Raw genomic sequence first — 23,531 nt, forward strand, 5'->3', positions numbered from 1 at the left:
AGAGGACACAAAGGCGCTGCTTGGCATTTCTAATATTCCACAATTAGTGGTCTACACACCGCGACGCACACAGACCCACGCACAGTGTGAATGTGAGTCTGATTTGAGATGATTGGCCCACCTCGGCTAAAGAACATCGGGAGATAATACGTTTGTTGGTCTTTGTCGTTTGTCTGGCTCTCTTTGAAAAACGTCCGTCTCATGTTTCCAGCTCGGCCCCGGCCTCCCGAGACAGCCCGGGACCGAGCGAGCCGAGTTTCTGTAGGTGTGTGCCGAAGCCATCGTTGCCAGAGGGTGAAGGGATCGGGCAGGAATTTAAACGGAGTCAGGCAGACGACTCCAGCGACGGCACCTCGCAGCTGTAACAACACACACAGACACACACACACACACACAGTCTCGCCGGGAGACGAGCGCCGAGGCTTCAAGCGGCGGCTCCAGGTGACTGCACACCTTGACTTCCATTCATCAAAAGCCTGTTTACTCTGGCTGACAGGACGGAGCCGCAGCAGAATCGACTTCCAGGGAAAGATGGATGTGGCACCCTCCGCATCTGTGGGGAAAGCCTGGCAGCTGTGGCCACAGGCTATTCCCAGAGATCTGGTGTTGTACCGAGGTGGAAATGTGGCTGTCGGAGAAGGAACAATGCGGAAAATTGGTAATTCTTTATCTATTTGTGAACTATGGGGGCAGTTCTGAGGTTTATAACCCTTTAAGTCTGATTGTGATTTTGAATTCAGAAATTACTGCTGCATATTCACACACAGGGGCTGCATGTTTTCAATAAAAGCCCTTGGATTCTGTCGGGTAAGGCTCACTAAATGGTTCAGATGCCCTTAGGCAAGGCACCAATACCAAAACTCGAGGTTGGAGCTGTTTCCTGACACCCCATCAGAAAGCTTGAGTTGTACAGGGCAGCTCTGTCTGGAGGTGTGAAGTTATTTATCTGTCAAAGTTGAGCAGGTCGCCGCGGACAAATTCAATTAAATGCATAATTGGAAGTAAGCGATGTGTTTCTCACCGGCTTTACCAGAGGGAGGTCAACCACTGATCATCTCAGCCATGTGCTTATATCCCTGAGGACGTATGATCTTGAAACTACACCTCACCATCCTCTTAAAATACCCAACAAGTCTGGGTCACGTTTACTGGGCTATCTGCTTTTTCCCCCTGCTGCATGTGCCTTCATGTAATCGAGGAAACGTCTATTGGGTTCAGGTCAGGGTCAGCTTCTTTTTCCCACGGGCTCTCTCAGGTTCGAACAGAAACTCCACTTGAAACGTGACCTTAACTAACCCGCGAGGGAACCAGGAGAGATTAGATAATTAAAAACAACAGTTTCTAAGGGCACGATCATGTCAGTGGATTTCATGCCTTAGCGGTTCATGTTCACCGGTAAACTCAACTGGACTTCCGGAGCCCGGGCCCGGGGCCGACTGCCCCCTTTTGCCCGGTTGGTGATCCAGTGTCAGTCTCTGTGTAGCTCCACATCCGTTCACCCCCTCTGAAGGAGTGAACAAACAAACAGTGGCACGATCAAAGGTCAGGAGCACAGTTTAGACTCTACCGTAGAAACAAATTATTCTCATAAATACGATTAAATGGTAAATAAGCCTTTTCCTGGACCACCGCTGCTTCCTGTTAGTGCATGGGATCAGCTCAGTTTCTCTGCCCACACAGCTCACACTCTTTGGCTTTTGTAGGGCAGCGAATATGTGATACAATAATGTAATAAGGTAAGCTCCACTTAAATACAGGAAAAGGCATATTAGATATTTTTATGGCTTGAAAAGAATGCATAATAACGTGCTGCTGAAATTGCCTCTGGGGGTTGGAGCGCCGTGTAGGAGGGTGGGAGAGGATTGTACATGTAAAAAAAAAGGAGAAGATCTTCTCTTTGCCGTGTTCCTGAGCTCAGATAAGCCAACACTTCCTCCCTGTTTGGGTTTATTTTCCTAAGGCTTTAGCGCCAGGCCTCGTATCCCACGCTGCAAAGCCTCTGCTCAGCTGAAACCAGAGCCGTATAAAACCTGGACTAGTGGCGTCCTCTTCCATGACCCCCCCCCCCCCCCCACCTCCAGTGCTGACCCCTCAGCTGATACCCCCTGAAGTACACAGGAAGCAGGCACCGCCGTGAGAAGTGTACGTGTAAACATCATTTACATTCCACCTGGATTTACTGCACATTTCGCTCTTTTTGCACAAAGCAGCGAGAGAAAATATAAACTACAAAGAAAGTGGGGGGTGCAGAAGTTCTTTCTTGGGTGGAAACTTTTCGCTCAAACGCGTTAAAGCAAATTACAAAACGTGACCTATGAATAATACAACAAACTGATTAGCGCAGGATTAGAGCTTTAAATGTGGCAAGTTCATATTTTGCCGTATAATACCCACACAACTTCAAAGAGTTGTGCGACTGCGGTTGATCCGAGGTAACCTGGGAATGGCGTGGGTGCAATCTCACGTGTGAGCTGGTATTTTTTTTCTTCTTCTTGTTCTTCTTGTTCTTCCTGTTGCTGAGGAAAATAAACCACCGTGGAGCCCCTCTCCCCCTCGGGCCCGCTCCCACGTTTAGCATGTTATCCTCCACATCTGTAATAATAAGGGGTCATTTGTTGTGATTGCGGCTTTTATCTGCGACCAGCATCTCACATCCACAACATCCCCTCCGTTACACCTTCCTCCTGGAGCCGGCGCTCTTTATGATAAGCGCTTGTCTCGAGGGGCCGCGCCTAATTACCTGGTGCTGTGACGGATACACATATACAGTAAAGTGTACAATAATATACAGGTCGCTAATCGAGGGAGGTCCCTACATGTGACGGAGGAGAAATGTATTTATGACATTATTTGCTTTTCTAGCACTTGATCTGTTAGTGCAGGTCTCATAGAACTATAATTAGGACTAGACTCTCACTCAATACTGCAGGAACCTTTTCAAAGGCCCGACACTTCCCTTAAATTAGATCAAAGCACACTAACATGCACGCAGTAATACATTTCAGATACCTAAACATAGAAAGAAAAACTGTATTGTCGGGATCCCTGAATTATTCAATAGAAAAGTGATGAAAAAGGCTCAAGATATCTCACAATTTTAAAAGAAAGTACGAAAATAAAATCCATACTTCGGATATGCACTTAAGTTTGGTAGAAATCTGCTTTACAAGTTCACAGACTGCAGAGTGAAAGACAAGCTCCTGTGTGATAGAGAGAGAGAACTGTACTGTGGCTGGGGGGTAGAGTGGTCGTTCTCCAACCTAAAGGTCGGCAGTTCGATCCCCATTCTGACCCATCTGAATGCCGAAGTGTCCTTGGGCAAGATGCTGAACCCCCCCCCATAGAATAACTAAGTGCTGCGAATAGATGCACTGTATGAATGTGTGTGTGTGGGTGAATGTAAAACTGTACTGTAAAGCACTTTGAGTGGTCATCAAGACTAGAAAAGCGCTATATAAAAACTAAAACATTTACCATTTGCTTGCACAACTAAAGCTGAAACTAAAAGGTCCAACTGCAAAGAGCAAAACACAAGAGTTAGAGATCTCTAATTCTTGTGTTTTGCTTCATTCATTAATGTATAACACTCTTGGCCAGATAGGGCTTTAGCTTTGGCTAGCATACTCTTTCTTTCACCACCAGATTTAATAATATAGATATTATCAATATATTGCTGTTATCGTCACACAAAAAGACCAAAATCCCTTTGACCACAGGGTTCTGTGAGTTGTTTGTGTGTCTGAGCGCGTCGGCCTCCGGAGACAGCGGTGTCTTTTGTCGGCGAGATGGAAAAGACACCGGGGCGTCTCCCGGACCGGGCTCCAGTGTAGAGGAACTGTCGAGGGAATAATGTAAGTTGTCAAGTTGTAAACAGCGAGATGCGAGGAGCCGTCCTCGTTGCTGACAGGCAATAGTAACAGTGTCAGAAATGTCTGCCGATGACTTCCTGGTGAACTAGCATGAGAATGAATGTATGAAGACCATTAAAGTTTTATCGTGCGGGGGGGAAGTTTTGAGTGTGACAGCGTAAAAGACGATTGTTTTATTTTGTAAAGCTTGTCTCGCGGGAGTAGTTTTCTAACTTGTGAGCATGGTTTTGTTTTAGTGTTGTTTATGAGCTCATTTCTCTTTATATTGTGTATTTTTAGTGTCAATCGAACACACGTGTCCCCTCTCCCTTGTATTTGAGCGCTGTTTCATTGAAAGCAGCATTAGAGAGAGGCACAGTACACACTTCCTTAACGCCGGTATCTTCCTCAATCTCCATTATCCCCTCTTCCACACCTTAGAACAGATTAGAGCGTCACTTGCTATCTCCATCCGAATCTAACAGGATTAAGAGGATAAGAGGGGCGCGTTTTTTACGTTTCCAGACAATTACCTTTTTTAGAAACCCACTTCAGCTCAGTTTATCCGCGTCTTTGTTTGTCAAAAAAAAAGAAAAGAAAGAAGATCCCCCCCCCCCCCGACCACCTTTTCCCGAGCAGATACAAATCAGTGGTAATCTGTGAAGCAGCGGTGAATCCAGGCCGGATCCATCTCACTGTGAGCAGAGGTTGATTTTATTTTGAGATTATCTTTAACCACTTTATCCCTTGAGCTGTTACTTCACTTAAATGAGAAAATAAAAGCATACTATACATGTTGTCTTTGGGATTGATATGTCCGGATATTGAGTTTTTTTTACTTCTGCCTCCACTGCTGTACAGATAAATGAATATATATTTTCTTTATTGCATGTAAATAATTTAACAGAAACATCTATTTCAAAAAACAAACTGTTTTCAGCGGTAGAAGTTCTCCAGTAGTCTGTTCATATCAGTGTGGGGCCGACTATAATAAACTTTATTACTCTGCAGCAGCAGGAGGGCAGGAGGCAGGATAAACACAAGAATAGAAACATTGTTGTGTATTCAATACAGGAAATATGTTGTGAGTTCAACACTGTGACAATAGTAGATTTCCTTTGCAGGATCAGATATGTGAGGTGTGTAGAATATGATTTATTCAAATTATAGCTTTTCCGAGGAATAACATTCATATCTCGATATTATTCTGTCAATATCCATCTTTTCTCTCTCCTTCTGTCAGTCCCCCCCTCCTCCCAGAAACACACGCAATGTTTTATCCATAAAATCGCTCTCTGTTAATTTAGAATCCCAGCTCTAAATAGTTGGTAGGTGTGAATGTGAAAGTGAATGGGTTTTTTCTTTTTTTGTGTCTATTCCGGATGTACCCCGCCTCTCGCCCAGTGTCAACTGGGATTGGCTCCCACTAAACCCCTGCAACCCTTTAAGGGTTCTAGATAAGGGCGGTTGGATGGAATTGCATCACAATGTAGCTCAGATTATATATGTCAGCACACTTTGCTCACACACATATCTTTTCACTACGTTCTTGGACCTACATTGGGTTCATTATTTTCTTCCTCGATTTTGAGAATTCTCTCATTCCTCAGCTCTCTTTCATTCTCAAATTGAACTCGTCATTCCTTCTCGTCTCAAACCAAAACCCCTTCTCAAAATCCATAATGGAACATTCCAGGTGTTTTCAGCCAGACAAACTTCCTGTTCTCATCCAGCTAAACACAAAGCAGGCCGAGCTTTACTTCCTTAAATCCTTTTACCAATCCCCCCCCCCCCCCTTCATTAAATCCCAGCCCTAGGTGAACTCTGTCTTGGCTCAGGTCGCAGCTGCTTCCGTCAATGCAGGGAGACGGGGGGAGAGAGGTGAGGTGGTGATGTGGGCGAGTGGTCCTCTCTTATTACTTCATTCATTTCTTCATTCATTTCCTGCGAAATGTGTATTGTGAAATTATCCCCAAAAATGGGGGGATAGGCAACTTTTACTTCTGCAACCGAAAGTGAGAGATGCAAAACTCTGAAATTGACCTGATTTGCACGTGCAAATATTGTCGTGTTTTGAGCTGCTTTATTCTGATGAACATCCCAGGTGATCAGGCAGATTGCAGACAGATGGCACATCAGCGTTCAGATGCTGCTCTACTATCTTTTATGGCCTGATGGCTTCCTCATTACGTAACACCGCCACTAAACTGCTTCCCGAAACTTGTGGGACGCACCAACACCGGTCGCGGGTCATTGAGATGATATCTCTACGGTGCCGTGACACAATGTTGTAATTTCAGTAAAAAAATGAGTCTCCAGGTTTACCCGGTGCCTGAGGGTGCTCGATGGACACACACACACACACAGACGACTTTGGGGCAAACACTCACTGTATCATCTTAAACCCAGAAGATGTGATTGTACCCACAGAATGCAGCCACTGATGGCCTCCCTTTGTCAGGACCGTCTGCAGGAAAATTGTCGTTTCCGCGCCACATTGAAGTAATGCTGTTCCACGTGAAAATGCTGAATGGGAGGAAAATGAAACTACAAAACTCCCTGTTTATTGCTTTCTATTTATATCCGCTGAGAAAAATGGGATCCATTTTATTTCATGACTGAAAAGAGCAGAAAAAAAGTTGAAGAGAGCCAATGGAAAAAATAACATGTCCTATTTATTCAACTTGAAATATTATTACATGTTTAGAAAATGTAGTATATTTCACTTCAATTTCCCCAAAACTAAAGACCAGTCTTCATCTAATTGGAGGATCAGGAGGCCATGGTTTGAACATAATCATGTAAAACAATACATTTTCCAAGCAATATCTACATTATAAGGATTAATAAGAGATTTTAGGGATTTGTTGTTTAAACATAAAGTAATGTAAGATGCTGAAAGTCGTCCCAGCCGTGTTTGGATCATCGCGGGTTGGAACCAGTTTGTTAACGGAGGTGAAACGGAGACAGAAGTCTGCAGAGCGTCACTTTAAAAGTTAGTTTGAGAATCGAAAGAAGGAGACAAACAGCACATCGATAGAACAAGTGAAGCAAGTGGAGAAAATACAAACAGAATGAATGTGCGGTTCACAGCAGGTGGTTTGCTTTTTCTTTTTCTTGTGTTTTTTTTGCTACAGGCGCAAGAAACCGAAACTGTAGTGTGTGTTGAAAGAGAAATGTGTGTGTTTCTCTTCTGTTGTGTTAGACAACACAGCATTGACGCACATTTAAAGCTCTATGCGTGTGTGTGTGTGTGTGTGTGTGTTTGTGTTTGTGTGTACCCTCACAGAACTCTCTAATGTATAGTTCCTCTTTTCTCCACACACATCATGGACACATTCAGTTCTACGTTTTCACATCTATATTAAATTAATTAATAATGAAATGGCAAATCAAAATTCAATAAACACAAACATTTTAATAGATATTCAATACAATGCTAAAATATTGACATATGGACAAATAATTCAAGAAATACTTCAATAGTGATATAGTGAAATATTGAAATCAAGAGACATTAAAATACAGAAATCTTAAATACTAAGACAATGAAATATTGAATTAAACAGATAAAGGGGTCCTGACACGTCTTGATGCTTCTTTGTTCTGCTCTCAGTCACGACCTCTGAAAACCACAAAGAACTGTTGGGTTAGTTTGACTGAAACAACAAACACCAGGAGTCTGTGAGGGATTCAGACGTGTGACTAACCAGGCTGGAAGGAAGCTGTTGTCTCCTCATCACCCTCCAGTTTAGATGACATATCGATTCCTGGAGAAGGAGGAGAAGGATGCGCCTCCTCGGAGGTCAGGGCGTCAGGCTGCTGAGGTACATGGGGCCCCTCCTCGGTGACAGTTAACGTGCTGCTCCACAGCGAGGACAGGGCGCTTGAGCACTTGAGCAGGTGTGAGCCTCTCCTTCTTGACGTTCAAGAGGTCAATGAAGTGCTCCACCTCCTCCTCCTCCTCCTCCACCTCCTCCTCCTCCTCGCCTCTGAGGCCTTGATACACGATCTGGAACGACAAGAGAGAAGATGTCTAATGACCGGATTAAATGATGCAAATTGCAGTATGGAGCACGGAGTATAAAACACATTCCCTGTCACAAGGAGAAAAGAGAATATGGGAAAATGGAAAGAAAATGGAGTTTCCAAACGGCGGCTGACTTCCTGCTGGGTGTGGACCATTGCTCCATGTGGCTTCTTCGCCAGTCTTTGGATATTAGTTTCTACTTCGGGGGCTACCTCATTAGGTAGAGAGTTCGACAACAGAGTCCTTTGACTTCTCCTAAACAGGACAGCCATGTTGGAAGTCGTTCACTCCTCCCGCCATCTGCTGTCCCCAGAAGCTCCGTCTCCGTCCGCTCTGGAATAACAGCGCCCCCCTCCTGTTTAGTGCCGCATAGCAGTCCAGCAGGGCTCCCTCCAAATCTGAGCAGGTGGCCCACGCTGACACACGTAGCGTCGGAGCTGTCGGACAGGCTGACACTCTTTACATTCTAACAGACCGACACACGTATCAGGCAATGACTTATTTATATTAAACACCTCTCAGTTTAATGTGGCCTCACGTTTCAGGTGGGAGCAGAGTAGAGCTGAACCTCGAGCGGCGCACAAAACCCACTTGACAGCGTTCCCATAGAGTCGCGTGGAGCAGTGTGCTGGAGAGCAGAGGGGGACTTTAGCACACCAGATGGACTCTGTCACGCTCCGGCTCGAGGCCTATCTGCCGGCCGCAGATTTTCATTAGTAGCTTGGCCCCGGCCGCGAGTTTGAAGAGCATAAGAGCTTCGATCAAAGGATTAGCAGCACATCTGAAGCAACAAATGGTCCACTCCTTTTTTTCTGTCTGCGCTCTCCCACCTCCACAAAGTGCTCAGACCTGGCCAACATGGAGGAGGAGGGGTGAGAGTGTGTGGCAACACAGAGAGAGGCACCACGGTCTGTTATCTTATCATTCAGACTTTAACAAAGGACTTGAATAATACTATTTATTGGTGGTTATAAAGTCAAGATCTCCTGATTCTACAGCGATCAAACTAAATTAACCATTAACTAAACTTTTCACTTTTACTCCTCTACATCATATATTGGCAAATATCTGTTCTATCTCTCCTGCACTGCATTTTTTCAAGTCATTGCATTGCGTCTAACATTAATTTGGTAAAGGACATCGCTGGGATTCTGGCATCGATACAAAAAAGACAATGGCCGTGTTTTTCAACAGCATCAGGCAAAAAAAAATACAATATGCACAGATCTAGAATGTTCCATTAGTGTATAGGCTACAATCAAAAGTACTTTTCCTTTTACTAGAGTCGAAAGTTTTATGTGATACTTTGACCTTTAAAGTTGTACTTGTACATAAATAAAATATAAAGGTATACATTCTCCATCACTGGCCCCAGAAATATTATAATTTTTAATCAATCCTTTCATCTCTGTTAATTCACAGCAAACTATCTATAATATTACAAATGCGATTGTGAGGAAGCAGGATAAAGTACAACCACTGACGGGCCCCCCCCCCCCCCCCCCCCCCCGAGTGCCAGCCCCCTGTGATTGGTTAGAACAACGTGGCAGAGGTTAAAATAAGCATTTCCTCGCCTGAATACCACGACTTGTTGACTCGCTTGAACGCACGGGCAGGTAACAGTTTGTCCGCTATTTATATATATATATATGTGTGTTTTTCAGTCCCCCCCCCCCCCTTCTCTATTTGATCAATGAACTCAATTACAGCCGCGTCCTGAGGTTCCTCTCACCACAGCGCTCTCTCTTCCTCTCTTCCCTCCTTTCGCTGATGATGCATCGCACGAGCCACACCTGACAACCCCTAAAACTCTCCTCAATAAATAAGGGGGGGGGGGGCACAGTGGGAGCACCCCGGCCTCGCTGCTCCTCTCTATCTCTCCCTCTGCCCACCCCAACTCCCGCGCTCTCCCTTCCTAAGGGCGCCCAGCCTCCGCCTGATTCCTCTCCGCAAGGGTAGCCTCTAATAGATTCCCCCAGCTCCCATGTATTATTAATGCTTACTGCTCTCCAAGGTGGCAGTGACAAATAGGGAGCAAAATTCACTGACTAGCGGTGAATGTACTTTTTAGTCATGCTTGAGCCTCCCCCAGTCCATACCGCTGCCAGTTGGAAGGTTTCTCTCTTCTCCCGCTCGCCGCCCGCTCTTCATCTTTCCCTACCCGCTAATTTCTTCACCCCGGCTGAGGAGGAGGAGGAGGAGGAGGAGGAGCGCAAGAGAAGTTGACCACGGACGTGTAGAAGCAAAGACTTTAAAGGAAGAGCTCACAGGAGATCAGCCATGTGTAGGGAAGGTGTTTCTTTTAGAATCTCCTAAATGAATTTGCTTAAAGTGCTACTTAACTCAAATTGGGTTTGCACAGTATTATTTGTTGCAGTATTTATTCAAACAGGCCTTTAGTCGTGTTTTTCTTGCTGGTTGTAGCGTCTCAGGATGGAAAAGGATAGGTAGGCTGTTCACATCCACCCTGAAGGGACAGCATCTGCAGAGGTTAACCCAGATTTGTGTGTCTTTTCGGGGCCTCCACCTCTCTGTGATCCCCCTACCTGGATGTGACAGGGATAGAAGCTACACAACAAAAACAAAACAGTTCAGCTCACAATGAATCACATGTTTTGCTTCCCGTTTGGTGTTTCTCTCACATGAGACAGTTCTACCTGGAAGTGGTTGTCTCTGAAAACCTGAAGCATATGGCACCTGCACGAGCGACACCTTTAGCCACAGTGCCTCCCGGTGCCGTTGTGGTGTTTATTTGGTTTGGCATTGTGAGACCGGAGGAGGCGGCTGCACATGTGGAGCTGCTCAGGCAATGCAACCTTTACTAGAGATTGTGAATTCAAGAAGCTAAATACGAGCCAAATTGTTTTAGCTTTATATTTGCCAGCTTTATTTGAATCTAAGTTATTTGAAGTGTGTGATCCTGTACTTGCAAAAAAAAAATTGGAACCAGTGGAAATTAATTCCTAATGGGCTCCAAACAGAAATACAGCATCTCGTCCAGCGAAGCCATTTGTGAGTCTCTGGTATTGATTAGCAGCTTTTATCAAAACTCCTACAACCTCATTCCTTACTCGTATATATTCACAGGGACTCTGATCAAAGTGTCTCAAAGCATCTGCCAAACATTGCTTCTGGTGTGTCAATGTCCTTAGGAAGTGCACAGATGTGAACAGCCAAATTATACAAGGAATCAAACCGGCAACCTCTGTGGTGCTGGTGTTCATTTCTCCTCTAAATCGATGGAGGGAGGAAAAGACTGGAAGAAGCTCTCATCTGCCTCGAGTGGAATATTCTATGTGAGCCGGGGAAAGGGGAGACCTTTTGTTCACGGCCGTTTAAAAATATGTTGCCAGTGAGAAAGGTCCGTGTGTTTAATATGAACCTGTTAATATCTGTTTGATGGAGGTTTAACTCCAGTGCCCCCCCCCCCCCCCCCCAACCCCCTAGCAGCGTGCACAGGTTGGCACTTTGTTTCAGCTGGAATGCTTAATTACAGCGGTGGGGTCAAATCCTTCTTCGACGGTTTGCAGATGGGGGTGGAGGGTTCGGTGCTCTCTTGTCTCCGCCACCCCCCCCCCCCCGCCCCTCCTCCTGCCTCCGTTCGACTGAGTGCCGTGACGCGAGGACCCACTCTACAGCTGTTCCCCTGCTGATCAATTAAAAACACGCCTTGGTGAAATAATTAGCTCACATTTGCTCCTACTTAACAGATGTTTCCGTGGATCCTGCCTGTAAGAAAGTACAGAGGTGGAGGAGAGGGTGCATTGGTGTGTGTGTGTGTGTGTATGGTAATGTGTGTGTGTGTGTGTGTGTGTGTGTGTGTGTGTGAGTGCAGGCGGGAGGAGGGCTTCTGCACATCTCCTGCACACCAAAAACAAGGTTCCTCTGCTTGCGTTTCAAAGTTGTGTACATGTTTTAATGCAATTACGAGAGGTGGGCCCTTCGCCGAAATGATTTGAAAGCTAATTTGAATGTTGATCATCATAGTTAACCATCGTTTACATAATTACCCCGTGATTAGCATCGCATTACAGCAATAATATTAGCATTAAGCAATTAATTAAATCCAAATATGGATTGTTGCGTTGCATTGTTTGTGCGTTCGCCGTGTCTGTCTGTGCTTTCGTGATCTGATTTTTTTTGTTTGTTTTTTGTTTTGAACCAAACATCAAAAAAGTGCGATTGCTCCTGTGCTTCGATCGCATTTTCCCAAACAAGTATTTTCACTTGGCTACTTTTGGCTGCCTTTGAAGGCTCCTGGAGTTGGAGTATTGATTTGGGTCCCACTTAGAAAACAAACAAACAGTATATATATGTGTGTGTGTGTATATGTGTGTGAGGGCGTGTGTGCACATATGTGTGTAGGTGAAAGAGAGGCCAACAAATTTGCCCTACTTGGCCTCATCCCTCTCATCATCATCGTCTTTAATCAAACACATACGCTCACATTCCCTCGGCCCTCGCAGGACATCTCGAGCTGGACGTGGAATTCCCTCGCCACGCTGAGAGTCACACACACACACACACACACACACACACACACACACACACACACACACACAGAGGGAGAGAAGTGAAGGAGGGCCCGGGAGGAGGTCGGAAGGTGGGGAGGGAGGTGCAGCTTCCCTAATGGCGTCTGCTTGTCAGGATTAGGCCAACGGGGGCTGTAAAATCTATGCCTGATGAGGTGACTAGCTCGCGCTCTCGGCTCCAGCGCGTTACAGATTTGCCCACCTCTCCGGAACTTTCTCCGCGCCGCCGCCGCCGCCGCCGCCTTGCTTGGTTGCGGCTCTCTCTCTATCTCTCTCTCTCTCTCCATCTCTCTCTTTCTCTCTCTTGTGAAGTCCACTTTTGAGGGCATGCTTGGATGCCATCCATCCTCTCCTCCTCTCCCCCCCCCCTGCAACTCTCAGACAGTAAATTGGCTGATTTCATTACCATTCAGGTGAAGATTGAGGAGTGGGTCGAGGATTGCTTCCTTTTTAAAGCAGCTTTTCTAAAAGAAAAAAAAAAAAAAAAGTTAAGAAAATGAAGAAAAAATGAAATAAAGGGCGGCGGGAGGATGTGAAGCAGGTGTGGAAGGTTTAACCGTTGGCAGCCGAGACGCGAGACCAACTCCGGCAGCTAATCCCCGAGGTATTTAATGAACTTCTTCTCTTAAACCGCCTCTGCTAATACTCAGAGGCCGTGCTCTTACACGTAGCGAGAGCACTGCAAGCCACAAAGACGACGATAACGCCTTCTTTTTTTTTTTTTTCATACCTGTTATGGAGGTTTAAGGAGTCGGCCCTCTATTTGGAAAAGAAACGATTTAAAGTTGCAGCTCTCTTCAACCTCTGGCTTTTCTTTCTGTCTTTTTTTTTTGTGCAAGGGGAAAATGGCTCGAATGTGAGGAGCGTATTATTATTGTTATGATTATTGAAAGGTGGATTGCCGGAGCATTTTGGGAAATCCAGTGCACATGTAGTTGTTTGTGTGCGCCTGCAGTGCTGGAGATGTTTGAGCTTCGCCTAACCTTTTCTGTGGTATTATTTTCATGATTTTCATCTTTTGCCATGTCTGATTTATTAGCGTTCTTCCACACTTCTTGCAAACACAAACACACAAACACACACGCACACACACACCAAATACAGAGGAAGTAACAAAACACACACGCCGAAAGGAAAGATCTCACGAGCAAGGTTGGCTGTCAGAACAATTGGGAGCACTGGCAAATAAAGCTTCCTCGCTGGCGAATTACCTTTCTGCCTGTGATTCCAGAGGTTTTACCGAAACACTAAGTGGCAGGCAGGGAAGATGAGCAGAGAAATAAATAAAATAATAGTTGAAATATCCCCGGGCTATTTCTTTTTTGCTCCAGACGCAGAGAAACAGAATGAACTCCCAAGTTCAGGTTGAGGCTCAGCGTAGCCCCGAGGTTCTACCAATGAAAGTACGTGCGTGTGTGTGTGTGTGTGTGTGTGTGTGTGTTTGTGCTGTGAGGACATTCGGCCTGCTCCCCCCCCCCTTTCCCTCTTCCCTCACCTCAAAAACACACACACACACACACACACACACGCACACACACATACATATATATACATCTACCCACCCTGCAATAAATGAAGTGACAGGACAATTTGCATTACCGCCCTTGACTTGAGCGTTCACACACACAACCATACACGCACGGACTCACATGACTGGGCCTCCGTGCGCACACACTCTACCTCACACTCTGCCCTCATTCATCATAATGAGCATTAAATCAGCCCTTGGTTTCTCTTTATTTTACCTTACATGTGTTGTCTGTCTCACACCATGAATATGTAGCTGTGTGTGTGTGTTTTTTTTAAGCGAAGCGGTGTTCAGGGAAAAAAAACACAAACTGGGGGGGAAGCGTTAGTGTTTATGCCCGTTTGTAGTCATGTGTCACGTTGGGTTTGGATCTCGGTGGAAGAGCCTCGGGGTCAGGTGTTAGGTTCAACACTTGTGCAGAAATCAGGATGACCTGTACCGCCTCGGGGGCCGCGACACCAAAGCACAACAAACTGACATAGGCAGGGCGCTAACACTGCCAGCGAGGCATCGTGGGTAGATGGAGGCGTTGGTGGTGTCTGGGAGAGGTATTTTCATCCACAGGTTGGGGGTTCAATTCCTGTCCTCTCCACGGAAATTAGTTTAATCGTTTTTATTCCTTTGCAAAAGTGTTAAGTTTGTCCTTAGAAAAATTCTGCAAACAAAATAATGGCCCAGGTTACTGACTCACATTGATTCAAATCATTTTCATGTGTTGTGGCCTTTTTCAGCACTTTGTGCAGCTCTACAGTAAATTACCCACAATCCATCATATTTTGATTTAAATTCAAAATCATAAAAACCATTGAGGAGCATGCAGAAATATGTTCAGAGCTTATAACCATACTTTTAGTCCCTTAACTCTAACCTGTAACTTTATTAAAAAATCATGATCATGTTGAAATATTTGTATCTCATGACACGACATTTGAAATCTCTGATGTTTCATTTCTTTAAGGGTAGACTACTATGAAAAGAAGAAAACCCAAAACTAGATTCAATCTTGACTTTTATTTACCTAAAATTGACAATCAAACACAACTGAAGAGAGCCATCACATCAAGAACAGCTTAATCCACAGTTAATTCACACAGTGCGAGAGTGTCAGGATCTCTGAAGTAGTGACAGAGAGCTGTGACGAGGCCGGTGGAAATAAAGAAACTGCCAGAAGAGAAGGGCGCCGGCGCTTCCCGGCCGTCCAGCCGTGGCAGATCAATAGACTCGCCAAGCGTCCGACTCGCTGCCTCTCCGACGGAGGCGTGCTGGAGCACAGGGCCGGGAATAAGACGAGGGGTTCAGGGCACGCCGGTCCATCATGGCGTGTCACGGTGATGAAATGAGTTGTCTCCAGCCACCAGATCGATGGCTGACATCAGAGCGTCGAGCCGCTGAGAAGTATGGAGGGAAGGGGAAGGGGGGGGGAAGGAAGACGGAGGAAAAGAAGGGGAGCGGGCTTCCTAAAGTTATTACCTCCACCTCGCTGTCAGAAATCACAACGTGATGCATTACATGTGTTCCCTGTTGTGCAGTGTGTGTAAGGGGAGCACAAACAGAGGGGAACGGGATGAAGAATGTGGTTTCCGCTCCATTCGTCTCCCATATACCACTGACTCCACCCGGGCCGACGGCCGGGTCCCGTGTGCTGCTGTTTGTGAAGAGGCATCGCTCACACAGCGGCCAAACTGAGAGACTCACATCCGTCACTTTGAGCTGGTTAAACGCCACCTTTCCGAGAAATCAGCTGATTACAAAATAATCAACATCATTAAACATTTAAACCTTTTATTTAAATGTCACTTTTTTCTGGGTTTATGAATTTTATCGAGAAAAGCAGGAGCAGCGAAACCCACTTTCATAAATAGAGGCAGAAAATCACTCATCAGTTGCTGACAACAGTAGCATGCAGACACACACACACACAAAAACACAAACGCACACACACACACGCACACACACACACTCACACACTTGGATGGTCAAAAACAAAGGGAGGGTGCGATAACTCTCCAGCACTGAAGACATCTGAATAACAATCCACTGGTTTACCCTCTGTGCATGTGATGATGAATGCCGTTTAAACAAGGGCAGGCCACGCCCCTCGAACCATTTGATGACGATTGATCGTGACACGCTAATTTTTCAAGGGTAATTTCCAAAAACGCGCCTCACACATAACGTCTGGACTTATTAATACAAGCGGCGGGGGCCCTCGTCCACACACCGCGCTCCGGCTCCTACCAGCCCCCCCCCCCCCCCCCCCCCCAGCTTTCCCCCCCCCCCCCCCCCCCTTTGGCATGCGACATTGTTCGTCTGCTCCTGGCAATAATAAATCACGCGGTGACAAGTGGCGCACTCTTAACCTTGATGGACCGAGAATCAACGACCCCCTTCAAATAAAGCCTGATTACGCGATTGGCATCGATCATTGCTCTTGTCTCCTTCAATAAGGAGGTGCTTGTTCCGCCGCCGTGACCCTCGTGTCCGAGCCCCAAATAAATAAATAAGAGTAATGGCCAGGGACCTCTGGGTTTTTAAAGACCGTCTAATTCCTGTAATGGCGGCACGCGGAAGATCGAGAAATAACTCGTCACCCTTCACGAATCCCAATGACAGTTTAATAAAAAGGCAGCTCGGTGAACTTCAGCTCCAAGTCGGCCGAACAGCAGCTTCTCTGATTCACATGGAGGAACCGGCTGAGTGAGGGGGTTCGACTCAGACGCTGTAAGCTCGCCTGATTGGATGAATATAAAAAACAGTGGTCAGTGAGGGTGTAGTGGAGGGACCAATCACAACTTGTTTGGCTGGGATGCCCATAGAGGAAATGTATTGTTATTTGATAATAAATGAATAATATCTTATAATATAATATACGTTACCTTAGGTATTCTAACAAGTCAAATACTTATTTACGCTAATTGACTGAGGTAATATTTATGACTGATGAGACTGAACATCAGTAGAGACACGGCCTCCATTTTATTTTTACCCTCACTTCTCATCCGCCCCCCCCCCCCCCCCACGATCGGCCCAGGGGACCCACGGGTGCTACCTCCGGTCCGGCGCTCCGACCTGTCTGTCAGTGTTACTCACAGGGCGTTTCGAATGTGCCGTGACAGGTGCCAATCTGTGGCGCCCGGGCGATAGCGGCGTCACTCGGGCTGTGTGCGCTCGGAGGCGAACCTCGGCAGCCGCCCGTACAGATGCCAAACATTTGAAGTAGTCGGGTAGTTCAGGGAACAACAATGGTTTTTTAGTCGCCTGTGTGTGGGGGAGGGAGGGGAATCCTGAAATGTGTCGCTCGCATTCTTCCTGGTTGATTTATGGTTTCTGAGATGGAGGGATAACCTGTTTAGTGCTTGGGTGGCTTCTCCTGTGTTTGTGTGACATCTACCTTTTTGCTGTCACATGGTTTATGCATGAAGCTGTTGACGCACACTCCTGCCTCCTGCCATCGTCGAGTCGTCTTTTCAACCCGTGAAGTCGATAACGTGACTTTCCCAGTCCCCCCTGTAAATAGGCCTTTATTTATTTGTCAATGTAAATAAGCACTTATGAGGCGGTGCTGATGCGTTCGGTTTACTGTACAGCGGGGGAGCAGATACAGAAACTGTGAATGTCTCCCCGGGGAGACAGTTGGCATTTCTGCTCCTTCCTGTTTACATGGGTGAGTGTGTGAATGTGTTTTTTCTAGGGGTTGGTTTTCAGGTGGGGGGGTAATGACACACACACACACATATACACACGTGCTTGTGGTATATTTACATTTTTCTACACATGGAGAAAATGGGACGTGCAGGGGACAAGGAAGCAGATACTTTAAGTGTAGACGATAAAACTAGATCAATGCTAATTTAAATGACTTTTTAAAGAAGTTAGTTGTACTGTGTGTTTTTTCAAATGCTCTATCCACATAATTCACTTTCTTTTTGTCATTTAAAACTAATCGGTTTTTAAGGTTTTTATTCTGCTGCTATTTCAGATTTTTGAAGCTCAGTGTGGTTTTGAAATCATGTTTTTTTTCACTAACCTGAGTTTTGAAACCAGCGTTATCATGTCCTCTGCTGTGTTCATACAAAGTTAGAACTGAAAACTAAGATTTAAAAAAAAAAACGTGGAAGTTTATAAAGTGCAACGGGAGGTTGAGGTGTTCTGGGCTGTTTGCAAAGTATCACAACCTCTGCTGAAGAAGTTTTCACCGACAATTCTTCCGTGCAACTTCAGCACACAGCTTCTACCCCTTCAACTCACCAAAAACAAAACCAAACAACCTGAGTGAATCCGATGCCAAGACGGTAACTCATCGTTACTCATCAGCCTCCAGAAACAGCAGAGACCAGAGTGGTTTGCATTTTCCTTCTCCACCCCAGTGTCTGACTAACACAAGGCCGCTCGTATAGTTCCAGAGAGTCGCAGAGCTGAATAGGTGAGAGAGGTTTTGCCTGTTCAGTGGCTTACACACACACACAGACACACACAGACACACACAGAAAACCCAAAGTCCAGCCGTCTTCTCTTTTCATTTCCCTGCCCTCCCTCTCAGCAGATTTCTCTTCTGAAGCCTCTCTGCTCCTCCCACACACTGGAGATCAATTTGTCTTGCCGACAGGAATCCATATTTTTCTCATCGCAGGTACTGCTTCCTCAGGAACCCCCCCCTCGCATTCCGCCCCCAGTGCACCCCCGCCATCACCTCTCTGCAGTCGTCCATCCACCTCCCGGCCCTCTGACCCCCCCCCCACCTAACTGCAGCTGAATCAGCTCCCGGGCCCTTTGCTGCACAGACAGTACGACTTACAGAACAGTTAACACACAGCCCAACACTTCACTACTCCACGCTAAACATAAATGCATGTCAAAACCCTCTCGCCGAAAAAAAACACAAACACGCCTGTCACACAAAACCTTGCATACACAAACTGTCCTTTTGTTCCTGCTCGATTCCCATTGATAGTCCCCGGTGGCTGTTTCTTTTTTTTTTTTTTCCGAAGGTGTTCCATCACTGTGCAGCATAAAACCTGAGGGGGCAAAGTGGATGCACACAAAGTGGGTAGTAGTTGAAGGGAGAAAGAAAGCAGCAGCTTGATATCAACAGGGGAGCGGATGAGGGAGGGAGGCATTTTTACAAGACGTTTTTCTCTCACCGTTGTCTACCTTGGTCCGGAGAAAGACCAGCGGGCTCCCCGGTGGCCGCTGCCGCGATCAATACTACACAAGAGTTGAATTAGACCTCAAGTGGAGCGCACATCTACCTTGGCAGAGGCAGGGGCCGACCTGAAATCCCTTGAACATTTACTTTCTTTCCACCGAGTTAACCAATAACTGGATGAAATGAGAGGGAAAAGAGCAGCTGTCTTTCCTGTTTCTTATCTCTGCTTCTTTTATTTTTTTTTCACTCGTTCTCTCATCCTCTCTCTCTCTCTCTCTCTCCCCGTCTCTCTTTTCCCTCGTCCTCGCCTCTCTCCATCTCGCTCTCGGCGCTCAAACTCTCAGTATCTGTTTTGCTTTTAAAGAGTCACTTGAGCAGAAATGAAATGCACAATTAGCAGATATCCAGAAGAAATGGGACACACGCACACACACATACACACACACACACATAAGGAATGCATGCATGTGTAAGCAGTGTAAGCACACACACTTTTCACATATATCCTTAATCAAATCATGTTCTCTCATTGACATTGACTCGTGCCTCAGCAGCTCCGAGGGACAAATGTTTTGCAAAGCAATAACATGTGAGATATCATTGCTCTAATTAAATCTTCAGGATTTGTCTTCTCGTGTCCATTTCTAATGTTTCCACACTTATCACCTTTCCTTCAGTGAGCTGTGACTCCTCCTCCTTGATTTTTGATTTGGAATGTGCTTGACGATGTCGCTTCCCCTTCTGTACCGTGACTTCCGGTGTCGCAGCCTAAAAAAACAGTCAAGGATCAAAGCAGCAGGTTGTGTGATCATTGATTTTTGCTTTCCTTTATTGAAAAGTAGGTTTTATGTCCTCATCTAGAGTAGCACACTGTAGAGTTCATATCTCCGCCAAGGCCCAACAGTCCCCTTATGAAACATCATTAAAATCCACTAGATCCAGACCTTTGTTTGGACCTGCACCAAAGTCTACACACACACATACACAAACACGCACACACACACACACACACACACCAACATATCAAACACACCCTTAAAAATCATTGGAGATTTGTGTTCTCATTGATGTGAAATAAACAGAGAAATATTGATTACACTATTTGCGTGAATGAAAACTCCTAATTTGTTGTTTGCTAACCATGACCCATCTGTGTTTTCATGCACTTCTGAAAAGACTCTTTATAAACCCTGTCCTCCTCCTTCTCCTCTTCTTCGCTGACTCGGTGCATTTATCCCAGTTACCATCTCACCGCAGCCACTTAAGACATTTAATTAGACGATGAAGGTGTCTTAGGCCACAATTTCATTCTTTTTCTTTGCCTGAGCACAGAGGAACTCTTCTACCACTCGAGGCACTGTCCTGTCTCATATCAGGAACTGTGGCTTTGCTGGGATTATCTTTTTTAATTCAATATGTCGGGGGTGTAATACTAACTATTTACTTATCTTCATCCCATAGGCAGGACGTGGCTGGCACCTGACCCGACCACGGTGCGTCATCATTGGTCGTCTGTCTGCCGCGGCCTCAACTGACTCCGCCCCTCCGGCTAAATCAGGTAGGTTCCTCACTCCGGCTAAAAAACACCTCCCGCCGAATTTGGGTCAGGAGCTCACACAAACACATCGCACAATAACACACACCGGCACGCACCCAGTTCATCTCCCAGATCAATAGAAGGCACTCAGTGCAGCTGTTGGCCTCTCACACCTGATACTTTGCCCAAACACCCTACAACCCCCCCTCCCCACACACACGCACCACACACACACACACACTTCAACCTGGCGAGGGACCAATTACACCGACCAAAGGGAATAACCCCGAGTCCCCCCCACTTGTCTGGAGTGATATCTCCGAGGATTACAGGTACTTAGCTCCCATTATGTCTGCTCTATTACCTGCCCACTGCCTCTTAACACACACCGACCTCCTCTGTGTCCGCCTGTTTGCACAACAAGCCCTCCTCTCAGCCTTCTACCTTTTCACTTCTCAATGGAGGCTTTGTAGCGTGGAGAAAGGTGTGTGTGTGTGTGTGTGTGTGTGTGTGTGTGTGTGTGTGGAGGACACACTTTTCTAAACTCCCACTCAGTTATCTTGCTGCAGGTACATGCTGTCTCACTTCACACTTAGTTTGTGTAAACACTTAAATGTTCTTTGTTCGTCGCTCTACACACACACACACAAGCACTTTTTCAATTAAGAGGCGCTTCTTGTCGTTGCACATACTTATACACACACCTGCACACGCAGACATGCAAACACACACACACTTTTCGTGTCAACACACCTGCATCCACGCTTACACATCCACGTTCTGCTCACTTTAAACAGATTATCTCCTTGTTGCCAAACGCACACGTTCATTTTACCTCTGTCAGACGCACACTCCAAAACATTCAGTCAGCGCTGACACACACACACACACACACACACACACACACACACACACGCACACACTCCCAGACAAGAGGTAAACTGATCTCCCTGACTGACAGACGACTGGCAGCTTGGAGAGCCGAGGGCGCTGAGAAGGTAATTACCCGTGACAGACATACCTGTGTAGGTTTCACCTCCTCCCTCCTCCTCCTCCTCCTCCTCCTCCTCCTCCTCCTCCTCTTTCTCCCTGCCTCACTCCAACCTGCACTTATCACTGTTACTGTCTCACCGCAGCCACTGAAGATAACTAATTGGAAGATTAAGGTGTTTTAGGCATCGATTTCACGTCGGCTGGTTATTTTTTTTTCCTCCACTGCGTGTGAAGGCAGTTTTCCACCAGTAGGAGTGCTGTGCTGTGTGTAAAGTAATGCTATGCTAGGAGGCTGAGTGCTGAACTATGAAGTCAACGTAGCTGAACAACCTGTGGAATGGAGGTTGTCTCATTCAGTCGTGTTGCCTCATTGTTGGGGCCAGGTGGATCAGGAACTGTGTATTTATTTAACCAACTTAAATTTGTCTTGTGCATGTTAAAACAATACTACCACTACAACTACTCCTACAAGGACTTCTACTACTTCGACTAATTCAAATCATAATATTTGCAAGATGACCAACTAGTAAAATAGGATTTGTCTTGAATTAATGTTCAAATAATTTGTTGCAGTTGATTTATAAGAAAGTGCCTTCATCTCCTTCACAGATGAATCAGACCATGAAAGTACTTCTTGTGCAGGAACTGCTTTTTTACACGTTGATAATTTCCGTGCAACGCTGGTTAACAAACCGTTTTTCTGTTTGACGTAAACACTGAGATTCAACTTTCCTGGGAGTCGCACCGCGGAGCAAACCCGATATTTGCATGTTGCAACCGCACGTGTGTGTGTGTTTGAAAAACCATGAAAACACACACACCTACTGTTCCTGCACACATTTACATACTGTTAATAATTCCACGTCTTTATTAGCCAGGTGTTAAGGGGTCCCCGAGGTTGTATTTCATCAGTAATCAACAACCTGTTACAAACACCAACTACCTTCCCTTTCCCCCCCCCCCCCCCCCCATATCAACCACAACCATCTGGCACCAGGCCACGAAAATAGACTCAAAAGCATCGGTAACAATTAATAGTCGCTGTACTCGGGGACCACACAACAACCCACCTGATTTTCCTACCCTGCGATTCGTTGCCCCCCCCCCCCTCCTCATCAGGACGCTATCAATAGCCAGACACCTGTTTCCTGCCAACGCTTGCGAGGCCCCTCTATGGCTGCACCTGTATGTGCTTACACCAGAGCCTCGAGAGGAGTATTTATGTGGATGGGACTGCAGGGCTGATATCAGGCGCCTGCTAATGCAATCACAGGAAGGACAGGGAGCACTTGACGAGCGCGAGGCGAGCCAATGGCGGGGGCGAATTCACTCGAATCAAGACAGGATGCGGGGATTTCAAAAGAAGCTCAAACGGGGGGGGGGGGGGGGGGGGGTGTTTTGACCCCAAAAAATGACTATTCAGACGATTGATTTGATTGGTGTGCACGCGGAGGCAAAGCAGTCAAAAGGACAATGAGCACTGCAACACGTATTTGTCCTCCAATACTTATTTGACAAGATAGTACCCAAATTGACAGGAACTGTATCTTGGTTTACACACAGGTACATTTTCTGCAGCTGCACAATCTCGGAGGATGTTAACAACATTCGTTCAGTTGGATCTTTCTGTTGTCCCGTTTTCTAAAAAAACTATTGTGATTTTGTCCCAGCATCCCAACACTTACTGTCTGTTTCTGCAGGCGAGTAGCAGCTCATTATGTGTTGTTGATGCCTGAGTCAGTCAGCTTGGCAACCAGTCAACCATTTGCTATAAGAAAAGTGGTGTGAGTCATTCATTGTGGGTAAAAAAACTAGCAGGGAAAGGCGAGGACTGCATTAGCTGGCCTGTCGACCAATCCTCAAGTCCTCTTAACAGTAGCCCTCATCTGTAGGACTTGTCTGTAGTCTCCATTAGAT

The sequence above is a fragment of the Platichthys flesus genome, chromosome 22 (assembly GCF_949316205.1).
Source record: "Platichthys flesus chromosome 22, fPlaFle2.1, whole genome shotgun sequence".
Taxonomy (NCBI): domain Eukaryota; kingdom Metazoa; phylum Chordata; class Actinopteri; order Pleuronectiformes; family Pleuronectidae; genus Platichthys; species Platichthys flesus.